Raw genomic sequence first — 25,962 nt, 5'->3', positions numbered from 1 at the left:
GACTACGAATCCTCAGCTGTGCTTTAGCACTTCAACCTCAAGAGTCTGGGGCCATAAAATAGGATGCTAAAATTATATTTCCTATAAATTCTTTCACATTCTCCTTTCAAACACTTATAAATGGGAGCTTTGTCTGAGGATGAAGAGATCCTGGAAGGCAGTAAGATACCGACTGAACCCCCTCAATAGATTTTCGCCAGAGGGGAGAGCTAAGTCTCCTCAAATGTAAATGGTAAATGGTTTTGTATTTATATATTGCTTTTCTAGACTTTATGACCACTCAAAGCGCTTTACAGTACAGTTTGACATTCACCCATTCACAAACACATTCATACATTAAATCAATTCACAGCACTTTGTTATTATATGGGGTGCCATTCGGGGTTCAGCATCTTGCCAAAGGACACTTCGGCATGCAGATTGGTCAGACTGGGGATCGAACTGCCAACCTTCAGGTTGGAGGACGACCACTCTAATTATGTATTGGGTGAATTTGGGTACAATAGAAGTAATAATGGATATATCATACTCAGAGTAGACATGGTACAGCTTTTATTGTTCTTTGTGCCAAAAAATTTAATTCTGCCCTAATTTGATCCTCTGGGCCTGGTCACTTTGTAATCTTAAAAAAGCCTCTCAATGATAACCCGTGGACTAAGTCCTGTTGACTAGATTTTGTCGGGGACAGGAGATAAACAGACTGAAACTTAGGTGTTGCACATTACCCAATGTCCCAGATTACCTGAACTCACTCCTGAAGCGAATCATTCTCTTGGTGACAAGTATTGTAGGAAAATGCAAATAAAATCCATCATGCAGCAATATTCACCTAGACAGAGAATGTAACTACAGGTGTTCATTCTATATTTACACAGAAGTGATGTAGTGTGATTTGCTCATATCCTCCATTAGAAAGAAAAGCTGTGGATCACAGGTGTGATATACGAGTGTTCCCTCTAATAAGACCCTGTTGCATAAAGCAGAGCTGCGTCTGTTCGCCCGTTGAGCTGTGGCGGCTGTCCAGACCGCTCCATGATTCCATGTGGTGAAGTTGCATGTCATAGCTGAATACCTCTCGCCTCCCCTTTGTTGGGCAAGAGTCCCTACTAAACTAACCATGTGGTGGGGTCCACATAATGTGTTGTAAAAGTGAGGCGTGGGGGCCAGCCTGAAACCAGTTCTACCAGTTTCCACATTCCAATGGGCCATAAAGTGCTCCTCTGAGTGGGGAAGCAGACACCTCGGCAGGCCTAGGAGTCTCCCCCCTGGTGGTGGAAAATGTCCTGGGGATCCTTTAGAACCCCCGCTGAGTTCCAAGCCCCGCCCACTGAGGTCCAGCTCTAACACTCAATTGGCTTAAAGCCAACATCATCCTATGACCAACTCCTCAGGAAGGAGGACCTCTCAGGTAATTTAAAAGCCCTGAAACTCCAAATAATCTCCGCCATTCTCCCTAGTAAGGACTTCGACCAGGGCCCTCCGAGGTCTCCCAGATGTTCCAGCTCTAAAGGGGGCAACATCCACAAAAGTTTGTTTTTTTGTTCATCTTTAACTTCATTTTCTTTTATTTCTTTATTCAGTCGAAGTTTTATTTTGATAGGACTATTTTTGTTTTTAACTTGAAAAGGCCGTGCACAAGAACTCGCTTGTAGGCCGAGCTCAGAGACTTTCTTTTCCACAATCCACAACTGCGCCACAGCGGTTAATCCCTGCAGGACAAGAAGACGAACGACGTTTAATCCCATTCCAAGAGCAAGAGAAATTCGCTCTATTCGTCCCAGCGCTGACCTCCGTTGCAACCACGAGACCCACCGGAGCACCGCTTAAGAGGCCAGGACTTCACTCATTTGTTTTCCAGGAATCCGCCCGTTCGAGCACGCATCCTGAGGTTTAACAAGAGATTCACTGGACTTCCGGAAAATCCGGGCCCCACGCGCAAGCAACACCACGGAGGTCACAGTAAGAGGCTTTATTGTCTGGGCAGAGACTAGTTTAAATACTTAGCGTGTCATTTTATTTGAGTGTGTTTGTTTGTGGATCGCTGATCTGTTTTTAGCCGTGTTACACAGCGTACCGAGACGTCACATCCGGTTCCTTTGTCTACTGTGTTTTGAGAAGCGCGCGGTAACAAGTCTAAGCCTAAACCTGTTTTTACACACGTCCCGACCTACACTTACGTATTTCATGTGGCATAGAAAAATCTAGATTTAAAGAGCCTTAATACATCTCAACGCCATTCGGCGCCAGAACCAGGAGATAAGAAATCTCTTTGTCTAGAAATAGTCCTTTGTGTAACTGGCGACCGACCGCCATCTTGTCTTCGACCCCATGTCGTCCCAGAGGTCATAACACCTCCATCTTGAAATTACTTGAACGTAACATCTTCATTCCGGTCAGACGACGTCACCACGTGAACTCGTCATTACGCCATAGCCACTTCCCCCTTTTCTTTCTCACACACACACGACCACACACACACACACATAGATACACATAGAAAAAGGCACCATTCGAGTGTAAAGAAAAACAACAATTCTTACAATTTTGTGAAAACATCCCGATTGGATTATTTGATATTCAATTTGCGCCAATAGATCCCTTTCACCCAAATCGTACAAACTCTACCTTTAATGCATCTCTGCAATGTATGATATTGGTTTCTGACCTCATATTGATGTTTCATGACTTGATTCTTACGATATGGTCATACATTCATGGTGATCTATATAAGCTTTAGGTCTATTGTCCTACAGGATGCTAAGGCTTCTTTTAACTATCCCTGACTCAAAATCATTGACTTCATGGTGAGTGTCTCAGACATCACATGAGCTTTAGGTTGTCTCTTTAATTGTACTTAAACATGCAGCTGTCCAGGAAACACAGGGTGATTAACTTCAGTTTACTCTGAGTTACTGCTCAGTCACATATATTGTTTAATATTTTAAATCACACATAAAACATAATAAATTAACTCATTCATTCTTATCATGCCAGAGTGTCACAAGCATAAAATACTAATTTGATAAAGCAGGGTATTTTTCCAACTCCTAACAAATGTTGGCACTGTTTTTATTTATTTTTTTATAAAAGAAAAACAAAACAAGGGAAAATCTCTGTCCAAACGCTGAACCAAATCAACTGTGACTTTGCAGTGACACAATGTCTTAGATTTTTAAGCAGATAAATCATTAATCCCTATGGGAAATTGCAGCATTAAAACATGCAAAATTGCCCAAAAATAAGAGAGCAAGAAAACACAAGGAGAATAGACGATGCTAAGGAAACGATGGAGGAGGATAACCTTCCCCCTAAGAATTTATGCTGAAGCTTTTGTGAAGGACTTGGTTTCCAGATTGTTACTAAGACGCTAAACAGGCTGTGGTGATGCTCATGTCAGGGTTTTTAATTCTCACAATCACCTGACTCTTTATGACAGTCCTTCTGCAGCCTCATAAAAATAGTATTTATGTGTTAATCAACCACCTGAACATGACCAGAGCATTGACTGTATACAGTAAAAAGATGGATGGCATGACAGCTCACATAAGTGAAGCTACCTCATCTGGATCGCCCCCTGGTGGCTGGCTGCAGCATAAGTCGTAAACCCCACCTCCTCCATGTTGGCAGTTGACTCATTTGGCACATGCTACCTTGATCAAGGACATTCATGCAAACCAAATCCTGCAGCTGGATTTCCTGGATCTTATAAATGATACAGGAAACACATGGAACAACAATGCAGTCTCTTGACATCATGATATGATTTGCCTTGATCATAAAATAACTATTTAGTGATCTCAACATTAGCCGGACTGCCTTTTTACGCTTATAGAATAAGCATGTGTCAGATGCTGATTTGGTAATAATCTACATTTAGCAGATGTAATTAAACATTCTCCACCAGCTTCAGTGTGTCGACTCTCACAATAGAGATCAGCAGATAAGACTTCTTGCAGAGTGCACTCGTCTGATAACTCCCTTTAACATCTCTATTACAGTTTATGACTATAGGAGCTTCCAAATGTAAGCATCAGCTATTAGTTAGTTAGCAAGCAATTAGTTGAGGGCTTATCTAATTTTTGTTATAACGCATAATCAATTTGGCTGTTTGAACACCCTGTCAATCTCTGAAGTATCATTCCATGAATCTCATTGCACCTAACATAAATGTTGACCCTTATAGTTAAAAACATTTCTGTTTAATGATCACAAGAAGAAAGCTGGATAATGAATGAAGTAATGAAAAGCATGATACAATTTTTTACACCATATGTTGCTGAATGATTGGTTAATCTGAATAAGCAGTAGACTGTGTATCGAATCTCTAAGTTGATGCATTGCTCCACTACACACTGACAAATATTTTAGCTATTTTAAATTGTTGATTTTCCCGGCCACAAATTTGAATGTTGTTCTGCAAAAAAGAGATGTTGAGAAATAATGTTTAGTCCCAGTCTAGATTGATAGTAAACTATGTCTGTATGGGTAATATAAATTCAATGCCACTTAACCTAGTTTAGCACAAACATTGGAGGCATTGGAAAAACGGCCAGCCTGCCCTTTGTACCAATTAAACAAACAGGTTGCATGACTATTACTTACTGTTTCCCAGGAGACAAGACCACTTTTTTAGAACTAATTTGATCTCTCCTCCACAGCCATCTCTCTGTTGACACATGGGCACAAATCATATCATGTCCTCTAACCTGCTCTTTAAACTTGAGTCACAAGCCTCCACAGTTAAAACCCAAGGGGTCCCACTAACACTTGGATCAGGAGCTCAGAATTAGTCAATGTTTATAGTTTGCATCTGGAAACTTTTACTACCACTACTACTAGCAGGATCTGTTTGAATACAATGTTTCCCAGCCTAACAGGAAAGGAACAGGTACATTGATTGTAGATTTCTTCATAATAAAAATCTTTACTTATAGAGCACTTTTCAAAACATATGTTACAAAGTGCTTTACAAAGGCAGCAAAAAAACACAGGTCATAAAACCTCAGGTTTTGAAGAAACAGGTAAAATATTTTTTTGTGTGAATGCAATTGTTTTGTTCGATGCTCAGAAAAAGTTATAAAGAAGCCAGTTGTTAAGAAAGTTAAGACGTCAGATGACCTGATCTCTTTAGGCCGGTTGTTCCAGAGCCCCTGGGCCCCAACTGCAAATGCTTTGTCTCCCTTAGTGTCTCCCTGATTCACTGGACCCACTTCAGTTTGCCTACAGGCCAAATAGGTGAACTGCAGATGCAATCTCCCTAACCCTAGACACTGCCCTCTTCCATCCGGACCAGAGGGACACATATGTGAGAATTCTGTTCATTGACTACCGTCGTGCCCTTGAAGCCTGTCAACAATGTAAGAGACCTAGGGTTCAACACCGCCCTCTTTGATTGGATCCTGAGCTTCCTTGAGGGTAGACCCCAGGCTGTGCCGATAGGCAGCAACACATCCTCCACCCTGAATATCAGCCTCTGCGTCACCAAGGGCTGCATGCTCAGTCCCCTCCTGTATTTCACGTTCATGCATGACTGCGTGGCCACCCGCAGCTCCAACACGTCATCTAATAGCCGGGAGGCAAAACTGGTCCACAAGCGTCACCGGCCCCCCACAAATTACACAAGGGCCACGCCTCCCCCCTCTGTCAATGCAAGTTTCAATGTTTACAATTTCCATTAAAGACAAGGTTTTGGTCATAATAACAAAAAAAATCACCATCAGAGTGAATTGTGAAACCAGTAATCAGGTAAACTTGTGTTCTTTCCTCTCTACAGAGTAACATCTGTGCTGCTAATTGAACTGGGCAGATGTCTCTTTGTCTATATTTTGTCTGCCAGCCACTTACAGGGCTAGACTGTTGCTTTGGTCCTGTTCTGACCCGATATTAATATCCGTCCCGAGAGATCCAATCACAAGTGGACTGCTCCAAGTACATCTGTTCACATCTGCAGCCTGTATGTGTCTCCTGTGACTGCTAAATGTAAGTCACATCTGCTCGCTAGGAACAGTTTACAGATGAGTCCATGCCAATGTGTTTGTGTGTCAGTGTGTGTGTCTGTGTTTCAGTGCGCACAGATAAACCTATGTATGGGTACTGAGAAGACTAAGGATACAGGCCAGAGGAGTAGTGGCAGTACTTCATATGTGGCCCAGGATCCATTTGTGTTCTCACAGCTGAAAGAATGTATAGCGGCATACATCCTAGTTCACCTCCTGACGTGATCTGAGAGATCGGATCACAAGACGTACAGAGCACGTTTTTGGGTGTGGTCATACATGTTCTTAGCGCTTTCCTCTTACTCAAGATGGTTGTTAAAACCTGGTCTGAACAGGGTCTTTGTGCCTGACAAAAGTGATAATGAAAAACTATTATTTATTTGATTGGCCTGTGGACTTGTTTTGGATATGTCCCTCTGCGTCTGTGATGCAGGAAGGGTGTCACGACCGCCCCCACTGGACCTGCCTTCATTCTGTATTTCTCCTTTATCTGGTAACACATGCAAATGTCTTGAGCACTTGGTTACACAAAGGAAAGCATACAAACCTGTGTAAAAAAGTAACATGACGTTAGTTAAGTTAAACAAACTGCTACAAAACATTATGACATTATGACCAGCAGCAAGCAGTGCATGATTAGCTTAGCATAACTTACATAAACTCAACTTGCAACTTGAATTACTTACATTTTTCCTGTGTTAAGCCAATTCTAACATTTAACTTTAATTATCCTTGTGTTTACATATTATCATTGTAAGGGTTGTCTTTATTTTTATTATTATTAATAATAATTTTATTGTGATTATTATTCACCAAATCAAATTAGTTCCAGCAGGAAACTTGGTGGGTAACCGTCCAGACTACAATTGCGTTTAATGGCACTCCTCGTAGTAGTGATGATCTAGCAAAACACTTGTGACTGACTATTGATAATATATCTTTATAAATTTAAATTGTCGATAATCACAGCATGCAATAGTTTACATGGCAGATTTTTGCTCAAGTCCCCAGGGGTGTCAGGAGCAGCTCTGGGGTTTTCTCCCTTTTCTGAAGCATCATCTGTTCACAGCTCATGCACAGTCTCATCACAGGTAAACCCACCAAAATCCCTGCAAGGGCCCGAATCAGCTCAGTTCTCAGGATTTTATGATGACAAACATGAGTTTTTTTGGTCAGGATTTATGTTAATCCTGATGAATGCGCCACTCACACTTATGGAAGTTCAGTTATGCATAGAAAGGATCCCTCTAGTCCTGCTGGGCTGATTCCCACCTTCTCTTTAATTTGAAAGAATACATTTCATATTTTATGTTTTTGTTCGATCTACAGACTGCATAAAGTTACTTCTGCACCTGTGCTTTTTGATTTTTTATCCTTCTAGTCTCACACAGTGCTGTGTCAGGGCTGGTTAATGGTCGGGCACCCATTTCCATTCTGAGTGGCATTAAGCCCAGGATGGGGAAACAATCAATCAATCAATCAATCAAATTTTATGTGTCATGTGTCATAAAATAGAACAAGTTACGTTCTGCCGCACTAATTAGCTCTAACTATAAGCTTTATCAAAAAGGAAGGTTTTGAGCCTACTCTCAGGGCCGGTCTTTCCTACAGGCGACATAGGCGGTTGCCTAGGGCGCCATTCAGGGGGGGGCGCCAAAAACTGCGCAGAGCAAAAAATAAAATAAAATAAAATATTTTTTTTTTTTGCTGGGCAGAGTTTTAGGCGCCCCCTTCTCTATGTGGTATGGCCAAACATATTGTATTTAATTACTCTGACAGTAATTTAAGTAGTTTCATTAGAGAAATCAGTAAATGACAGCAGCACTCATGTGGAACGTTTGGCGCTGGAGCAGTTGCACCCTGTACTGTCAGATGCAGTCTGGATGAGGAAGTGAATGCTCCGTGTCGTTCCTGCTGCTGCTTCCATCCTGTATTCTACAGGTTAGTAGTGGGTGAGAGTCTCCTACGTTAGCTCCTAAAGCCTCGCTTGATCACCACTGGTGTCATTGAGACGTGTTGACTGGTAAAACTTAGAAACTCCGCAGGGCAGTGAGGGGAGACGCTCGCGCACTAGGTGGGCGGGGCTACATTCGCCTGTACAGGTGTTTATTTTACCTGCACGTCGTCTTGCAGGCGCGTCGCGATAGTATATTGTTTACTTTACAGTGTGTAGTTCAGCTCCGACACACACAGACTCTGTAATTCATGTATTGTTATTGTGCCTTATAAAGACCAGTTATAAGCTAATGTTCAATAGGTCTATATTGTAAATGTTTATATTTCTATATGAGTGATGATGTATATTAAGATGTTTGGAGGAAAGAGACACCATAATAATTGAATGTATGTTTTATGCACTTAAAAATGCAGTTACACTCAAAGAAATGCTTGTACTTGAAATTGTGTTTAATTTGAATAAGATGCAGTCTGGATGTGGAACAGAATGGTCCGTGTCGTTACTGCTGCTGCATTCATGCTGTATTCTACAGATAAACCTCGTTGCTGTGGTATCAATTTTGGGACCCATAACATATATCTCCAACCAATACTTTGACATTAAAAAAATGTATCTAACATTAGGGTAAAATGAGGCAAAAATTGAGGTACGAACCTCTTTGGTATTGTCAGAACATGCTAGCACATTGAGGCTTATGGTTAGAGTGTGTGTGTCCAAGCAATTTCGACGAAGAAAGAAATAATTTTATAATAAGTTTTCGTGTGTGTGGCAGGGCGCCAGGAGTGAAGCTTGCCTAGAGCGCCAAATGTGCTAGGGCCGGCCCTGCCTACTCTTAAACGAACAGATAGTGTCTGCCTCCCGAACTGAAAGTGGTAGATTATTCCACAGCTGAGGGGCTTGATGGCTAAAAGCTCTGGCTCCTACTCTAATTTTAGAAACTTTAGGGACGACAAGTAGACCTGAATTCTGTGAGCGGAGTGCTCTAGTGGGTTTATAAGGTACTAACAGCTCTTTAAGGTAAAAAGGCGCTATATTATTAAGGGCCTTGAAGGTGAGGAGGAGAATTTTAAATTCTATTCTAGATTTAACCGGAAGCCAGTGTAGCAATGCTAATACTGGAGAAATGTGCTCTCTTTTCTTGGTTCTCGTCAGGATACGTGCTGCGGCATTTTGGACAAGCTGTAGAGTCTTTAACAACTTACTGCTGGAGACTGATAATAATGAATTACAATACTCCAGTCTCGATGTAACAAAGGCGTGGACTAGTTTTTCTGCATCTTTTTGCGAAAGGACATGTCTGATTTTTGAGATATTACGCAAGTGGAAAAAAGCCGGCCTAGAAATTTGTTTTAAGTGACTATTAAAGGATAAATCAGGATCGAAGAACACTGACTGTTTTGGAGGAAGCAAGGGCAATGTCGTCTAGCGCAGCGATATCATTAGATAATGTATCTCTAAGGTGTTTGGGGCCAAGTATTATAACCTCTGTTTTGTCTGAGTTTAATAGGAGAAAATTGCAGGTCATCCAGGTTTTTATGTCCTTGAGACATGCTCGAAGTTTAGTTAATTGATTACTTTGTTCAGGTTTTATTGACAAGTATAACTGTGTGTCATCCATATAGCAGTGGAAATTTACCGAGTGTGTCCAGATAATGTTTCCTAGTGGAAGCATATTGTAATGTTCTGTCATCGTAGTTTGATTTCGGTCTGTGTTTTCTGTTTCCTGTTTTATTTTGTAGTCTCTGTTCGTTGTTTGTTCGTGCTATCTTAACTTCCTGTTGTTGATTGTCGTCCCAATCCTAATGTGTTTCACCTGTGTTTAATTGCCCCTACCTTCCTGTGTATTTAAGCCTCTGTGTTTCCTTTGTCCTGTGTCGGATTGTTTGTTCTTGTTGGTTGTGCTCCATGGTGGTGGTCTGCCCTGCGTTCCTGTTCTCCTGAGCCGCTTCACCTTCAACCCCTTGTGTAAGCTTTGTTGGGTTTTTGTTTAGAGTTTAGTTTGTTGTTTTTATATTAAATATGCTTTTTGTTAAATATCTCTGCTCCTGGGTCCGTCTCCTTCAACAAACCTTAAAACATATATAATGAGAATAAAATTGGGCCGAGCACAGAGCCCTGTGGAACACCATGGTTAATTTTGGTGCGCACCGATGACTCACCATTAATTTGCACGAATTGGGAGCGATCAGAAAAATACAATTTTAAACCAGTAAGGGCGGTTCCATTAATGTCAATTTTGAGTTTGAGTCTTTGTAATAAAAATCAGATGGTCAATTGTGTTGAATGCTGCACTGAGATCTAACAGAACGAGGACAGACAAGTCCCTGATCAGAGGCTATTAAAAGGTCATTAGTGACTTTTGCCAAGGCTGTCTCTGTACTGTGATTGGCTCTAAACCAGACTGAAAGTCTTCATATATTATTTTCTTTGAGAAACTCACACAGCTGATTGGCTACAATTTTTTTTTTTTTTTTTGTAAGATTTTAGACATGAAGGGGAGATTAGTTATTCGCTAAAACCTCTGGGTATAGGGTAGGTTTAATTGCAGCTATTTTAAAAGACTGTTACAGAACCTGATGATAATGACAGATTGATAATGTTAAGTAACGAACTATAAATTAGGGGCAGAATTTCTTTAAGTAATTTTGTAGGAATGGGATCAAAGATACAGGTTGTTGGTTTAGAAACTGATTATTTTGGTAAACTGATCACGGGTGATCAGAGAGAAGCTGTCTAAGTAATGGGAAGGATTCTCAGCCGTTTCTGAGATCTCTGTTGTTGGGAGGGTATTAGTGCCAATTGAGGGCAGGAGAAGGTTGATTTTATTTTTAATAGTTTGAATTTTATCATTAAAAAACGTCATAAAGATATTGCTATTTAGGGATTGAGGAATACTGGGTTCGGTGGAGGTGTGACTCTGTCAGCCTGGCTACAGTGCTGAAGAGAAACCTGGGGTTTTTTTTATTCTCCTCTATTAGTTTTGAATAGTGCTTTGTGGAGAGCCTTTTTATATTCTTTAACACTATTCTTCCAGTCTTAGATTTTCAACATGGTTGCTGGAGCGCCACTTCCTTTCTAGTTTTCTTGATAATTGTTTAACTCATTTGTCTAGAAATTATACCATGGAGCTAATTTACTATGTTTTACATTTTTCTTATTTAGAGGCGCTATTGAGTCTAATGTTAATCGTACTGAGTCTTCAGAGCTATCGACGAGGTGGTTGATCTCAATGGAGCTCAGGTTTTTAAAGAATTTGTTGTTTATATCTACCGCTAATACGGGTTTAAATGTAATTGGAATTATTTCCTTAAATTTAGCTACAGCACTATCAGGTAGACATCTAGAAAATGAATTTCTTATTAGTGGCATATATTCAGTTATTGAAAAATCAAAGGTTATTAAATTATGGTCTGATAGAACAGGATTTAACGGAAGTACTGTTAAATTTTCAATTTTGAAACCGTACGATAATATAAGGTCAAGTGTGTGGTTACAACAATGAGTAGGTTTTTGTACACACTAACTGAAACCAATTGAGTCTAGTATTGAAATAAATGCTACGCTAAGGCAATCTTTATTATAGTCAACATGAATATTAAAGTCACCAACAATAACAATTTTATCGGTTTATCTCTTTAGGACTTAGTTTGATAAAAACTCAGGGAATTCCGTTAAAAATTCGGTATAAGCCGCCGGAGCACAGTAAACTACAGCTAATATGATTGGCTGTTGGTGTTTCCTAGAATGGCGTGGAAGAATAAGATCCAGACATTCAAATGATTTGTAGCTGAGTTTAGGTTAAGGATTAATTGATAGACTGGAGTTAAAAATAACAACTCCTCGTCCAAATTCTCTGGGAACCTGTAAATTTATATGATGGGGGGAGTAGATTCATTTAGACTGACATATTCATCAGGATGCAGCCACGTCTCAGTGAGGGATAAAAAATCTATGTTGTAATCGGAGACTATTTCATTAGCTAAAAGAGCCTTTTTTGACAGTGATCTAATGTTTAAAAGACCACATTTAAAAGCCTTGGTTTCCTGTGTTGTTTCAGAGGTTGTTTTAATTTGTATTCGATTTTTGTGTGGTGTTCTGTTATTGTTTAATTTCAAAAATTTAATCGGACGGTGGACAGACACAATCTCTATGGGGTTGTGTGACTGATTCAGAGGGAGCGCAGTCCTCTCCTGCTAAATAAAGTTGTTCTGGTGGAACATTTGCATGTGAGTAAAGCGACCGCTGTTATCTTTACTCTCCTGTCTATCTCATTCTATATTGCTTGCTACTGTAAAAAGGGACTTTTCCCATTGTGGAATCAATATAGTTTTATCTTACCTTATATTAAAATGGATTATTATCTCTCTCGCTCTCTCTCTCACACACACTTGTAATAAAAGACAGACAGAAATCACAATTAACTCAGTCAGACCTCATCTTAAAACTTATTATATTTGGAGATACCCACCCAAGTAATATACCAACCAAATTTGGTGAAAATCTGTTCATGTGTTGTCAAGTTATTTATACAACAAAGACCCAGTTAGGCCAGGAAGGCAAAGACTGCAAGCAATCCTGCAAACGTCTTCAACTAAACTGGAAAGACTAAAGAACTGGACCAAACAATGGATGAGAGACAACCCCCCACACAGGACAAGGGGTTGTCTGGAATGAGCAACGATGCAAATGAAAAAAAAAAACAGTATTGTCTATATATATATATACTGAACCCCTAAATGGCCCCTCATGAATGTTGAGTGTACTAATTGTAAGTCGCTTTGGACAAAAGCGTCAGCTAAATGACATGTAATGTAATGTCTATAAAAATCATTGACACATGGATTCCCCAGGAATTTAGAACAGGGCTGCATGGATCCTAGAGTAAGATGAAGCAAGCTGTTGCTGCTTTGGGTCTTCTCTGCCACAAAGATGGCCTACCATTGACAGCGGAGAGGAAATTAAAATGGTGCCTGGGAAATAGACAGGATATCCAGCAGGCAGGCAGCTGTGGAGATAAAGAGCGGGAGAGACAGGGAATGCTAATGACAGAGGAGGAAGAGAGAGAGATATATTACGGAGCAGAAAATCACCCCAGATCAGTCGTTGGCTCCATTCATATTACAAAATGTGATTCTCATCCACTGTCTGGCAAAGAAACAGGGAGGTAATGGCCTATTTAATGGTCTCCGATCTTATGCATTAGTGTTGGCCACTGGCCACAGAGAAGCCAGGACATGAATGCAAAACAATATTCATCATCAATGTGATTCAGATCAATTCCCTCCTGCAGCCACATCTGGTTAAACCATGGAGATGTAATAGCAGTGTGCCCATGTGAAAAAACAGAACAACAGTACAACAGATTAGAACATAAAAAAAGGGAAGCACACGAAGAATAAATATGTGAATCAAAGATTTTCTTAAATCACCAGGGTTTCCAACAATGATAAAAAAAATGTGCAATGAGCAAGCGGGGAAAAAGTTGCAGAGGGGTCCATGGGCCCCTGGAAAAAAGTTTTTCCTGTTAATGCTAAAATTTGGCCTCTTCTACTCCCACAATTCCTTCACATAAACTGATCTTATTATTTAACTTTCTGGTTTAATTAGTTAATCAACCCTTTTATTAACATAAAGTGAGTTATTGTAACGTACAATTATGAGTTTTACAATTTATATTTACTATTTTATATAAATGTTAAAATGTATGATATGGATTGGATGATTATATGTAACTGCAGGAAGCTCTGCTACATCATATTTCATTCTCTGACATTACAACTGTAGTGAGGAGCAACAATACATACAACAGCAGAGTCATTATTCACTCAAACACTTGTTACTGGAAACAAATCGGACACGTCAGTAAAATAATTACAGTTTAGTCAGACAACTCAGGTTAAAATGTTTATTGCAACAGCAGAACACGTTAGTGTTTGGAGTCTAGGCTCTGACTTAATCACTCCCCCCCGATATGATTACATAGATATGATGGGAGTGATGAGCAAATACATATAACCCCTGTCGGCGCATACAGGTGGATGCTGGTGGCAATACTGATGCAGCAGCGGGGCACCAAGCAGAGTGATGGGCAATTTTCTATGCTTACATAGACCGTCTAATAAGGTGGGTGTGTATTATGGATGATTGTGGAAAGTAATGTATGTCACATGATGTATGTCTCATGATTGCAGCTGCTCCGCTTGAGTTGGCTGCCTAAACTAGCTCGCAAGCTTTCGCTCCATTAGTATACCTGAGTTAACATTAGAGAGAAAGAACATAGATATGAGTCGGTATCATTCCTTTCTCCTTCCCTGTGTCCTCCTCACTGCTGCTGATAAATTCACTGTCTGCAGGTAAAGCACCACTTCGCTGATTTGACTCCGACAGAAGGTCTGAGTCCTTGAGCTTGTGGACTCAGTTGTACATATCTTCTTCTACAACCTCACATAAACTACTGCAGCAGTCAGCAACTGGTGGCCGGAAGGCCAAATCTGTCCCACAAGCAATAGTATCTAGCCAGATCAGACAGACATTGACGGGTGTCGCGGGAGCTGATCTCTGTAATGGCAACGATTCCCTCCCTCTTTAGCAATTTGAGTACAAAGTAAAGTTTGTTCTCTGCTGTTGGAATGCTTTATAGTGAGCGGAATCACAGAAATGACAGAACTATGGTAAAGGATTGTGTTGGTTGCTTAACAGACCTCAATCAATCAAATTTTATATATAGCCCATATTCACACATCACAATTTGTCTCATTTGGCTTAACAAGGTGTGACATTTTCTGTCCTCAACCCTCACGAGGAAGGAAAAACTACTAAACCCTTTTAACAGGGTAAAAAGAACGTAGAAACTGTACCTTGCTCCTGAATCCTCAGCTCATAGCTGATCTCTCTCTCTCTCTCTCTCTCTCTCTCTCACTCTCACTCTCACTCTCACTCTCACTCTCACTCTCACTCTCTTTCTCTCTCTCTCTCTCTCTCTCTCTGTGTATTTATTCATGAAACATTTTCTACAGAAATAACATAAAATGTGACCATGTCTCATTTCAGCTCTTCTTCTGTGGAAATTGGAATAGCACAGAGAGCACAAAGCCACAAGACCCTGCAGATATACTTGTTTTTTGTGCGCATGCAGCATAATGGCAACTGCATTTTTTTGCTTTGGTGAGCTGGGGCCTGTAGTTTCCAAGGCCAAGCATGACCTCATGGATTGCAGTAAACATTCCTCCGTAACTTCGATTGAGGGGGGGTGGGCACTTTGTCTTCATCCCTCGGCTGGATGGAACAGGCATTATTCAACATTTTTAGAAATGCAGCAGATCTTTTTTTTTTCAATCCAGCCATTCTGCAGCAGTGCCTGGCATTCACAGTGGTCACATCCAAGAAGTGATGGAACACTGGAATGTACCCCCATTTTTTTAAGCTTCTGTGGGGATACACTGTGGCACATTGATCCATGAGATCTGCTCCTCCCATACTGATTGTACAGCTTCACAGAAAAATGGCCTTTGGATGTTGAGAATCTTTTTTTTCTTTCTTGTTTTATCTAAAATTTGTTGGGGACTGGCCAATGTAAAACAAGGCCATGAACAACAATAAACTATTTAACCGAGGTGTAACAGGGCTGTTTTTTCAGCATTTCTCACAACTCAGTATAGTTATACTCCCTGGAGCACATTGATTGTGCCATAGATGCCATATTGTTGCATTGCCTGGATTAGCATACTAGTGTGGCCAGACCTGCCACACCAGACCTGTTTCTTTCTTTAAATAATTGGAATTTACAGCATGACAGAGTTGGCAACAATGCTATGATAGCCTGGAACATGAAAGGCTCCATATAGTTATTATGGAGCCTATTATGGAGCCTATTCGTCCCCAGTGCATTGCATGGCGCAACGCGTGATAACGTAGCCGAAAACGTACAATGGGAGTCAAGCTCGCTCTACCAAAAGAGCGACAGCGAAAAATCGAGGAATTATTTCCGGATCGATCTCTCATTGGAGCCCCATGTTAATTCTGAAGATTTTTCTGAAAAGATTAAAACTGAAAAATAAAACGTAAATTGCTCCCACAGCTCCATTTCTTAGCCCTCACGGATAAAAAATATATCCGGTTGTAGTGTCAAGCCTTTTGATTCTCAAAATGTTGAGAATCAAAAATACTTCTAGTTTTTGAGTAACAAGTATTTGTTTGATGACGGTGCTAGAGTGTGGAAAAATGTCCATTAAAAGTAATGATGGAGAAGGAGGAGAATTTATGAAATGAGAAGTACGTTTCTAAACTGCTCTTACGGACTCGTTTTTTGACTCTAAACTATAATATAGATATGTACTTGTTCGTCCAAGCCTTGTGATTCTCACAGTGTTTCATTTGTCGGATAGGAGTTATCTCTCCCACACCTGTTGTCATTAGTGAGTTACACACGCTGAGGGAGGGGCCATTGGGGAGAGGGGGACAGTGAGAGCTTTATATTAACCACTTCAAAGGTGTTGGTCAACAGCATAGGTAGTCTAGTGCAGTGGTTCCCAAACTTTTTGTGCCCAAGGCACACCAAAGGACAAATAAAAATTTCAAGGCACACCTATTGTGCAAAATAGCCTTATAACACGTGTTATCACTAATATCATCTGTGTACCTGTTAAGTTTATAATTATTTACTAATGCCAAATAAGATGTGACCAAGAGAACTATTCTACTGATGAAATATTTATTAACAAAATACTTCACAAAAATATTTAAACTTTATCAAATTGGGCTTAATCAAACACACCCATTTCAACCAGACAGGTGAGGCAAAGAAAACAGAAATTCAGCAGAGAACTGTCCATGAGAAAGCTGCATGGACCTGAATCTGACCCACAAATTATAACTGTAACATTTAGAATCAGGCTTTTTTTGTAAATATTCTGCCTACTAACAAATCAGTGGGGCACATGTACCTGTCGGGGCGCACAGATTTTTTTAATCCTTGGTGGCACGGAGGAGAGGGCCACTCGCAAGTCCTGCTCAACAGAGAGCCGTGACCTGGTCTTGTTCTTCATGTGAACAAGAGTGGAGAACGCCAACTCACACAGGTAGGTGGTGGGGAAATGAAGAAGTTGGTCGATAGCGTGGTGGGAGATGGTTGGATATTCTGATGCACAAACCAACCAAAACTGATCGAGTGTGAGCTCACTAAATTTCAGTTTCAGCGTGCGGTCCGCACGGAGCTCTGTGCTCTCCTCTCTCTCCTTCATAGTGAGCTTCTCGGTTGAGGACTCGGACTCCTGGTTGAATAGGTCTCGGATCCAGTCATTGTCCTCGATGTCCGCCACACGTGGAAAACAGCGCTCAAACCTCTCTTTTAAAGGTCTGAAGGTGTTCGGCATATATAGCGCGCTCACTGGCTGCCTGTGGCGCAGCTGATGCCAGCGGGAACATGTTCATGGAGCCCTGTTCCAAAGCCTCGCTTTATGGTCAGTTTGCCCATAAAGCCCCGAATCTTGTCTGTGGATGATAAAATGTTTTCATTCCTGCCCTGAAGCTTGGCGTTTAACTCGTTGAGATGCCCAAATATGTCTGCAAGGTAAGCCAGCCTGGCGCACCAGCTCTCATCCGCGAGCCTGTCCTTATGAGGGACAGCGTGTTCACGTGAAAATTCCAAAAGTTCTTCCCGGAGCTCGTAAAAACGGGATAAGACTTTCCCCCGAGACAACCATCGTACCTCTGTGTGGAGGATCAGGCTTTGGTGGTCGGCTCCCATCTCAGCGCACAGCTGGGAGAAAAGGCGAGATTTCAGGGGCCTTGATTTGATGTAATTCACCATCTGCACAGCCTGATTCAGCACCTCAGTCAACTCCGGGGGCATGGTTTTGGCAACTAATGCCTCTCGGTGCAAAATGCAGTGGTTGGTCACTATCTGTGGATTTTGTGCTTTTACCTTTGCAATAAAGCCTCTCACTCTCCCCGTCATGCACGCCGCACCATCTCCGTTTTGTCAATTTGAGAGAGAGAGACCCAGAGTAGAGAGAGAGACCCAGAGAGAGAGAGAGAGAGACCCATATATATATATATATAGTTTATATATATATGGGTCTCTCTTCCCTCCCCAAAATGAAATATTTAGTCTGGAACCGGCAAATTCTAGGCACCCATTCGAAATTTCTCGGCAGGAGGGATTTTCTAGTTATTTTTATTTCTTCTGCCAAAAAGTTCGGCGCGTTACTCCTCCCAAAAATGTTGTCGCACATTCACGAGACCCACCAATAAACCTGCGGAATTACGTTGAATGGTGTGCTTTTATTCAGATTTTTGATTCGTCCCCTGGTTCGCTCAAAAATCGCGATAACGTAGCCGAAAACGTACAATGGGAGTCAAGCTCGCTCTACCAAAAGAGCGACAGTGCGAAAAAGACCTGTTTTCAGGTACCCCTGGTGCACTAAAACTGCTCTCAAATCCCCAAACGGAGGTCCTCAGACATGATTTTTAGATATTTGAGGTGGTGAGATTGTTTCCTTCGCAGACATGTCACTCTCAAATCTCTCGGACCTGTGCTTATATGCGCATCGAAAAATCAAGGAATTATTTCCGGATCGATCTCTCATTGGAGCCCCATGTTAATTCTGAAGATTTTTCTGAAAAGATTAAAACTGAAAAATATAACGTAAATCGCTCTCACAGCTCCATTTCTTAGCCCTCACGGATAAAATATATATATATATCCAATCCGGTTGTAGTTTCAAGCCTTGTGATTCTCAAAATGTTTTCATTTTCCATGTAGGACTTATAGTTTTTGAGTAACAAGTATTTGTTTGATGACGGTGCTAGAGTGTGAAAAAATGTCTCTTCCATTAAAAGTAATGATAAGTCTCGGAGGAGAATTTATGAAATCAGAAGTACGTTTCTTGGGACAGTGACCCAGAGGTGGCCAGTTCAAGTCCCAGTGTGGGCGGGGCTTAAATTGTTTTTTAATTTTCTTTGTCTTTCAGGGCGGAACTGTTGTACTGCAATGTGATTGGCTCTTGATCAGATTCCTGTATTAGTGTGTATGAAGTGATAGTGATAGCACCACCTAGTGGTTGGTGTGAAAATTAAGTTTTAGCAATCGCCCCCAAAATCCCGTCACATGATCAGAGCCCTGTCCTGGAGAGGTCAATGAGTGTGTATGCAGTGTTAGCGATGGTGCCACCTACTGATCAAGTCTCTCTCTCTCTCTCTTAAACCAGTCTCCCTCTCTCTCTGTCTCTCTCTGGGTCTTACTATCTCTCTCTTAAAGCAGCCAGTCTGTCTCTCTCTCTCTTTTTTTTACACTAGCCATTCTCCCTCTCTGGGTCTCTCCTTCTCTGGGTCTGTCCATCGCTCTCTTAAAGCAGCCAGTCTCTCGCTCTCTCTCTCCCTCTCTCTCTCTCTCTCTCTCTCAAATGAGACAGTCTGTCTCTCTTCCCCAAAAAACAAAAAGTCTCTTTTCGACCCGGACGCAGAAGGCACCCATTTCGAAATTTCTCGGCAGGAGGAATTTTCTAGTTAATCATAGAGGCCCCTCTCTAAGATGTATTTGAAGGAGGACCAATTTTTTTTATCATAATAACCTGGAATTGTGGAAATTGTTCGGTTTGTATAACATTTTCAAGGTCTCGACATTACAACGTAAAGGGCCTTTAGATAATGTATGTAATAATTGAGCCCTATATAAGTTTAATTGAATTGAAGTGAATTGGTAGTGTTCTACAAAGCTAGTTATCTGCTGCTTATAGAAGATGTAAGACTCAGACATGGGTGGTGTTACCCTGACTGTGAAACCTCGTGACAATATGGAGATGAGGCACTGGACAGGATTTGCTATTCATTTCTTTTTCAGATGGCCATGGCTTTATCATCGAACACTGGAGGTCCTTGAAGGCCACAGTCAAAACAGGTGAGTTGGAAACCTCTGAAAAAAAAGTACAATGCTAGTGTCCAGTTCCTGGCAGTCAATAAAGGCAGAGTAAGGTTGATCGAAGCTACATTAACGGTAGATAATTTAGATTTATTAACCTTTTCATTTACTTTGACTCAGGTCTTACACAGCTAATATTTCATGTGCTCCTGTGTATTTGAATACAAGTTACTGGCCTGGTGCGTGGGTGCACGAGCTGCTTTATGGTTGAAGGGTGTTCCGGGAGGGTGGTTCTCTCTCTCTCTCACCTTCTGCTCGGTGTCGGTTGCCCCTGCATGAGCAGGATGGATGCTGTGGTGAAAACAAATCTCTGTTAATTTGCAGCACTTTCCTTCCCTTCTCTCTCTAAATCTCTAATTAGGAAGCTTACTGCTATGCATGGATGCTCCAGCTCCTTGGTCAGTCTGCTGATGATGGAAGTGAACTACAGAGAGCACAATGTCATACCAGCACAAAATACTATACTACTAATAATACTACTATGCTAGTTACATCCACAGTGCTACTACATTGGTATCTCTATGCAAACCTAGATCAGGCTACTTCTGCAAATTATACAGTTGTGTGAGTATATTGAAGCCTCAATACATGCCTAAATCAGGCAATGCTTACTTTTTTAGATTGTAAAAATGTTATTTCATCATGACCTCATTCATATCATATGATGATCAATGATTTTTCTGTCTCCATCGTGACATCATGATTATATCACTCCTACAATATCATCATACATGAATTTTCAATGTGTTCAGGTCCTATTGGAACAAAAATACCTAGAGAAATACATTTTTAGGTAAGTAAGTTAACTAAGTATAATACATTTTCTGACTTCAAAGTGAATTATTCATGAAGTCGCTTACTTTCATACATATAATGTCAAATTAATTTCTGTATCTAAAAGCTTTAGATTCACTCTCAATTTGTGAAGTTATCCTAGCAAATGTGTTTTTTGCACCATATATTTCCTGACCATGACCTTTGAATAATCCTCATATGGAGATACAATCCTAAGGATGGAATCTCTATTCGAATGGAATATTTACAAGTTTGGTGAAAAATCCCTCCATTTATTGTTAGTTACACATCAACCATCAAACACACAGAATTTGTATATATTTCTTGTATGTTAAAATGTGTACCTGTGTCACATTTATTAGTGCCGCTTCTTTGGCAGATCCTGTTCTCAATGCTTCGACAACAAAAGTTCAGATTGTACTAATATACATACTATATAATACAGAAATAAAACCCTGAATCCATTGATTGTGAATAGACGTGATGGAATGACATTTCTACTTGCAATCTGCAAATTTCCTAAAAGATTCGTTTTTATTTGAGTGTGTTAAGAGTGTGTTTACCTTTATTAGATTCTGTCTCAGACGTGAGAGGGAAGACCGGTACCGGGGCTTCATCCATGAAACCCATTCACGTTTGAAAATGACGAGAATATTGGACAGACATGTTAGGGGTGGAAGTGTAAGATGTAGACAGAGACAGTAAGATAGAGAGACACCTGACACTGAGTGACAGTGGAGACAGACAGCGTGTGTTGTGTCTTGAGGCCGAAGCAGTGGTGGCAGCCTTCACACCAGGCCAACACTTGCTCATTTTCTCTGCACCTCGCTCCGTTGGTCATGAGCCAGGACTTTGCACAGATCATATCTTCACAGAGCCGGAGGGTCTGCTGGGATCAGGCAGCAGGAGGAGACCAGATTGGAGGTGCTTGGTACAATTTGAAGAGGCGCGCATGTACTGCAACAGAACTATTGAGAAGCTGTATGATAATATATGATAGTCAATTTACCTTTGCTTCAGTGTTTTTTAAAGCCACTCTTTTCTACTTTTAACCAAGCATAAGTGTCGAGAATAATGAGAGTAATTGAAGCTGTAAACCACAGTGTGGCCAGAAGATTTCCCAATTATTATATTATCACAAAACCACAGAACGTTTGAATACTACTTCTGCTACTACTTCTAATGATAATAATAATGAAAATGTTAGTGATACAAAAATTATGAAAATAATATTAATAAAAAAACATTTGAGACCACATTTGCATAGGCATGATGAGTCAAGTCCAACTTGAGAGAGTCATTCTCAAACCTTTGTGCAGTTGTTTGTCTAAGGCTTCTGAGCTCTTGAGATCACAAGTGTTTTTTAAGCAGTCTCTTGTGATGTTATGACTGGCAAGTCTGCAGGAGGATACAGGCACATCCAGACATTAGTGCATGTCTTTTTCAAAGTCTCCCTATCCTCCTTGCTTAGCCCACAATTTTCATTTTTGTGGGCTTGTGGATCTGCTCTATAGATTGAAGTTTGCCCTTTCAGTTGCCTGGTTTATTCATACTGGTATTTTGGACTTGAGCAACCACTTTTCCTCTCTGAGAAGGCTGTCATTCTGAATAGAGCTACAGCCCATATTTCCTTCTGAAACAGAACGCTTGTTGTTGACTTTTCTCCCTGTGGAAGTTTTGTCCATATCTGTGTCAGACTCTGTTCTAATTAGTAATGATCAAAGTTGTCAAAGTCTTCAAAAACATAATACGATAATCTCAACAGAGGTACTGTAGATTTCTCGAGTCGGTTAGCACAGAGAATGGAAGCAGGAGAAACTTTTTAGCTACTTCTGTCAACGGGAGGTCACAAACACTGTTTACCCTGATGGTTGCTTGATACTCTTGGGTTATGATGATGATGATGTTGGGCTGTCCATGTGGGTATCAAACTGAGTCTTGCTTACCTTTATAGATTTGTGTCCTGAGACAACGTTTTGCCAACTTACGTCATTGTGAATGAATGACAGGCCAACCTAACTTATCCTTACACAAATACATTGTTTAGCGAGATTATTACAATGGGATACTCTGATATATTATGGCTTGTTAATCTTTAGGGGTATTATTCTGACTTCAGGCATGAGAGGTCCTAGGTTCAAACCCTGACGAGCCCTTAACCACAACTCTCCATGTGCTCTCCATGTGTGGGTGTCAAACCTCCTTTTAATTGAGGCAGTAATACGATTTGGTTCAATTCGCCGCTTGTACAGCTCAACCAGAGACAAGGAACATGCACAGCTTACCTGCTGCCACGACTGCTCATTAGAGCACACAGTGTAGATTAATCCATGGCTGAAAATAGCGTGAGACGCAAATACACACATACACAGAAACAATGTTTACTAGATACTTGAGATACCGACTGAAAGACATACTGTTATCTATTTGCGTGTGTGTGTGTGTGTGTGTTTTAGTCTGGAATTATTTTGTGTCTTAGTCTCCTAGTGCCCGTCTCTTTTTGGACTTGATCCTCTGGCTGCCTTCATTTAAAAAAAAATTCTTTACCTCTTTGGACCATGCAATCCATGCTTCGTTCTTTTCTTTAACTCCTTAATGTGCACCTCTAACTCTCCTCTCATTCTCCTCTCTCCTCTTTCTCTCAGGATATTGATGTTGGCAATTGGACTCCTGCTTTCATCCGGGCCATCCAAGGGCTCTCCTGCCGTGCCCATAGCCAGACATGCAGCTCTCTCCCCTGGGAGCAGTGGCAGACAGCACCTGTGGACAAGCGACCATGCAGAGACAGGGGTTGTGGGGATAAACAGGGGTCCCCAGCTACTCTTAAATGATCACTAGGTGGACATTTTAGGGAAGGAGTGCAGTCTTTTTGCAGTCAACACCAGCAGTTCAATTTGAGGTTAGTAGCAGGCTAGGTTCATTACTCTTTTAATGCCTTTCTAACAGTTGTAACTGCAGACATGATGGCTGACTGGATGTGAGGTGACAGCGGTGCTGAACCTTACAAACAGGATGAAAGCTGACAGCACTGATGTGTAAAGCCTGCTGGATAAATGAGCAACATCAGAAAGGCAGGAATTTTTCCAAAGCTTTGACTTTTACGAGAATAGAACAGAAGAAATCTTATCATTGTCATCGCACAGAGTAGTACTAAATTAAGTAGCAATTATGTAGCTGGATTCACAAAAATCAAAGAGGAGAGGCAATTAACATATATAAGTATATGTTCTTTTCCATGCCTTTTTAATATTTAAAATAAAATGAAATATGTTCCATGGCACTGGCTGTGTGCTGACTGCAGGTACAGGTGCAATATATCCACCTGATGGAATGGAAAAGAATGCAACACTGTTTCAGTATGAATAGAAATTCTGCCATTGCATTAATCTCTCCATATTGGAGATGGCAAACTTATTTACATATTGCAGTACTTAATTTTAAATGGTATAGGAAATGTTCTGTACAATATGCATTCAAATTTCTGTTCAACTATCCATGTTTACCTTTTTTTTATTTTGCAATAAAAAATTAAATGCTGGAAAATGAAGGAATTTATGATGTCTGATGAGGAACATTATTCTGAAGCTTGAATAATAGAAAGGCTATTGAACATGATTGTTTTAATCAGACAGACTTAGATACTGATAAGAACGTGAGCCAGCAGCTGTCATATGGAAAAAATGCTCTGATTGTTCATCACTTTGAGACAGCCATTGACCAGGTGGTGCTTGGACCTAATGACATTGATTACATGAAACCTAATTCCTGATCTGATAACCCTGGAAAATTAAGAGTGCAAATTGCTTTTTAATTAAACAATAATTACTTGAACATTAATGAGACACATGCTGCATGTAAATCAATAACAGGAGGAATTTTACTTAAATGAAAAGATTCAAAGTTAAAAATCTACGTGTAAATTAATGAGGTCATCTTTGATTTAGATTGAGAAAGTCTATCTGGTTTTAGATGTGCAAAGTTATTTTACTTCATTCAAGGGAATGCCTTTTATTAATTAACAATTTTATCTTAGTGAGGATTATGTTGAGCTATATCTAGAGGAAATACAATTTGTGACAGGACTTCCAGTATGTATCCACATTTAACTCTATCTGTAAAAAATAAATTGATGTCAAGTTTTAGACTTCACACAAGGTCATCAACCTGTCACATTGACAACAGTAGTCTCTCAGATATTTCAGGTCCCATTAAAACCTATGGTGTCGTAATAATCATTCAAAACTAACCCTCTAAGATGCAGCCACAATAGCACAACAATTTTTATACAGCAAAATGTGCAATACATCTACATCATTATCGTGCTTTGAGCTAAATGCTGTTGTCAGTAGATAAACGTCATGGTGACAAAAGAGGAGAGGCCAGAGAGAAATAATACTCCATTCAAAGACATTCTCTAGGGACCATGAATGTCCAGACAAATGTTTCTTGACATCTAGTATTTGATGAGACATGTGGTGGATGCACTGATCAGTATTTTGAGAGCTGGACCCACATCAGCATCAGTCATTTGGTGGTGTAATGTGAGCACATGTCTCATGGCAGTTTTCGTTTGACTGTAGTTTTTTTTTTTTTATTGCTTGGGCAAGGCTGTATATACTTTAGGTGTTACATATGCAAAGTTTTATTATCAAGAATCAAGAACATGACGCCTCTTAGAATTTATTATTTATTTATTTAATATTCATTTACTGCACGGGCACTATGATCAGCTTGTTTAAAATGAAATAAAGGTAATTTCTGAAATGTTTAGAGTTACATTTGAGGGGGCATGTTTACAGTGTAAGTTAGAGGGACCATTTAGTTTGTACACCTGCATCACCTGAAATGGAATGTGAACTGTAAATCTTTTTCTTGGCAAATGAATTAATTCTGTTTTTTCACTTCCCACTAGAGTTTCATAAAAGCTAATTGATTAATATTCAACCACCAGCCCATTCCTTTGTCACTCCAGCAGATGACCACATTCTGGGTTGATATTATTTAGTCACAGCCAGAATAATTCTATTAACATAATCCTGCCTATACAGTAGTGGCTTTTAATTGAACCTGAATGAGATAGATAATGGTCAGACCATTCATACCCAACCACTGTCCTCTGTCTGTAAGTCCTTCTGGAAGAATGAGCTGTGGAGCTAAATCGCCATGTGCAGAGATTACATTAAAGTTGTATTTGATGAGACAAATGAACTCTACTGGGCGCCATAATAGCGTGTGACCATTTCTGACACATTGGTTCCTTTTCACATTGTTTTCCTGTACCCTGCTGGTGTGGAAAC

At 40.4% G+C, this 25,962-nt stretch overlaps 1 long non-coding RNA gene across 1 annotated transcript; it reads left to right on the top strand.

Moving 5' to 3' along the window:
- The first annotated feature begins 1,664 nt into the window (after positions 1-1,664).
- On the top strand, positions 1,665-25,609 carry LOC133948524 (uncharacterized). The gene is made up of 3 exons (XR_009920060.1): positions 1,665-1,959; positions 19,793-19,849; positions 23,311-25,609. It is a non-coding gene; the product is annotated as an uncharacterized LOC133948524 (long non-coding RNA).
- The last annotated feature ends 353 nt before the right edge of the window (positions 25,610-25,962 follow it).

Source organism: Platichthys flesus, chromosome 23 (genome assembly GCF_949316205.1).
Source record: "Platichthys flesus chromosome 23, fPlaFle2.1, whole genome shotgun sequence".
NCBI lineage: Eukaryota > Metazoa > Chordata > Actinopteri > Pleuronectiformes > Pleuronectidae > Platichthys > Platichthys flesus.
The sequence above is the reverse complement of the archived record's forward strand: the minus strand, read 5'-3'. Positions and strand labels throughout refer to the sequence as shown.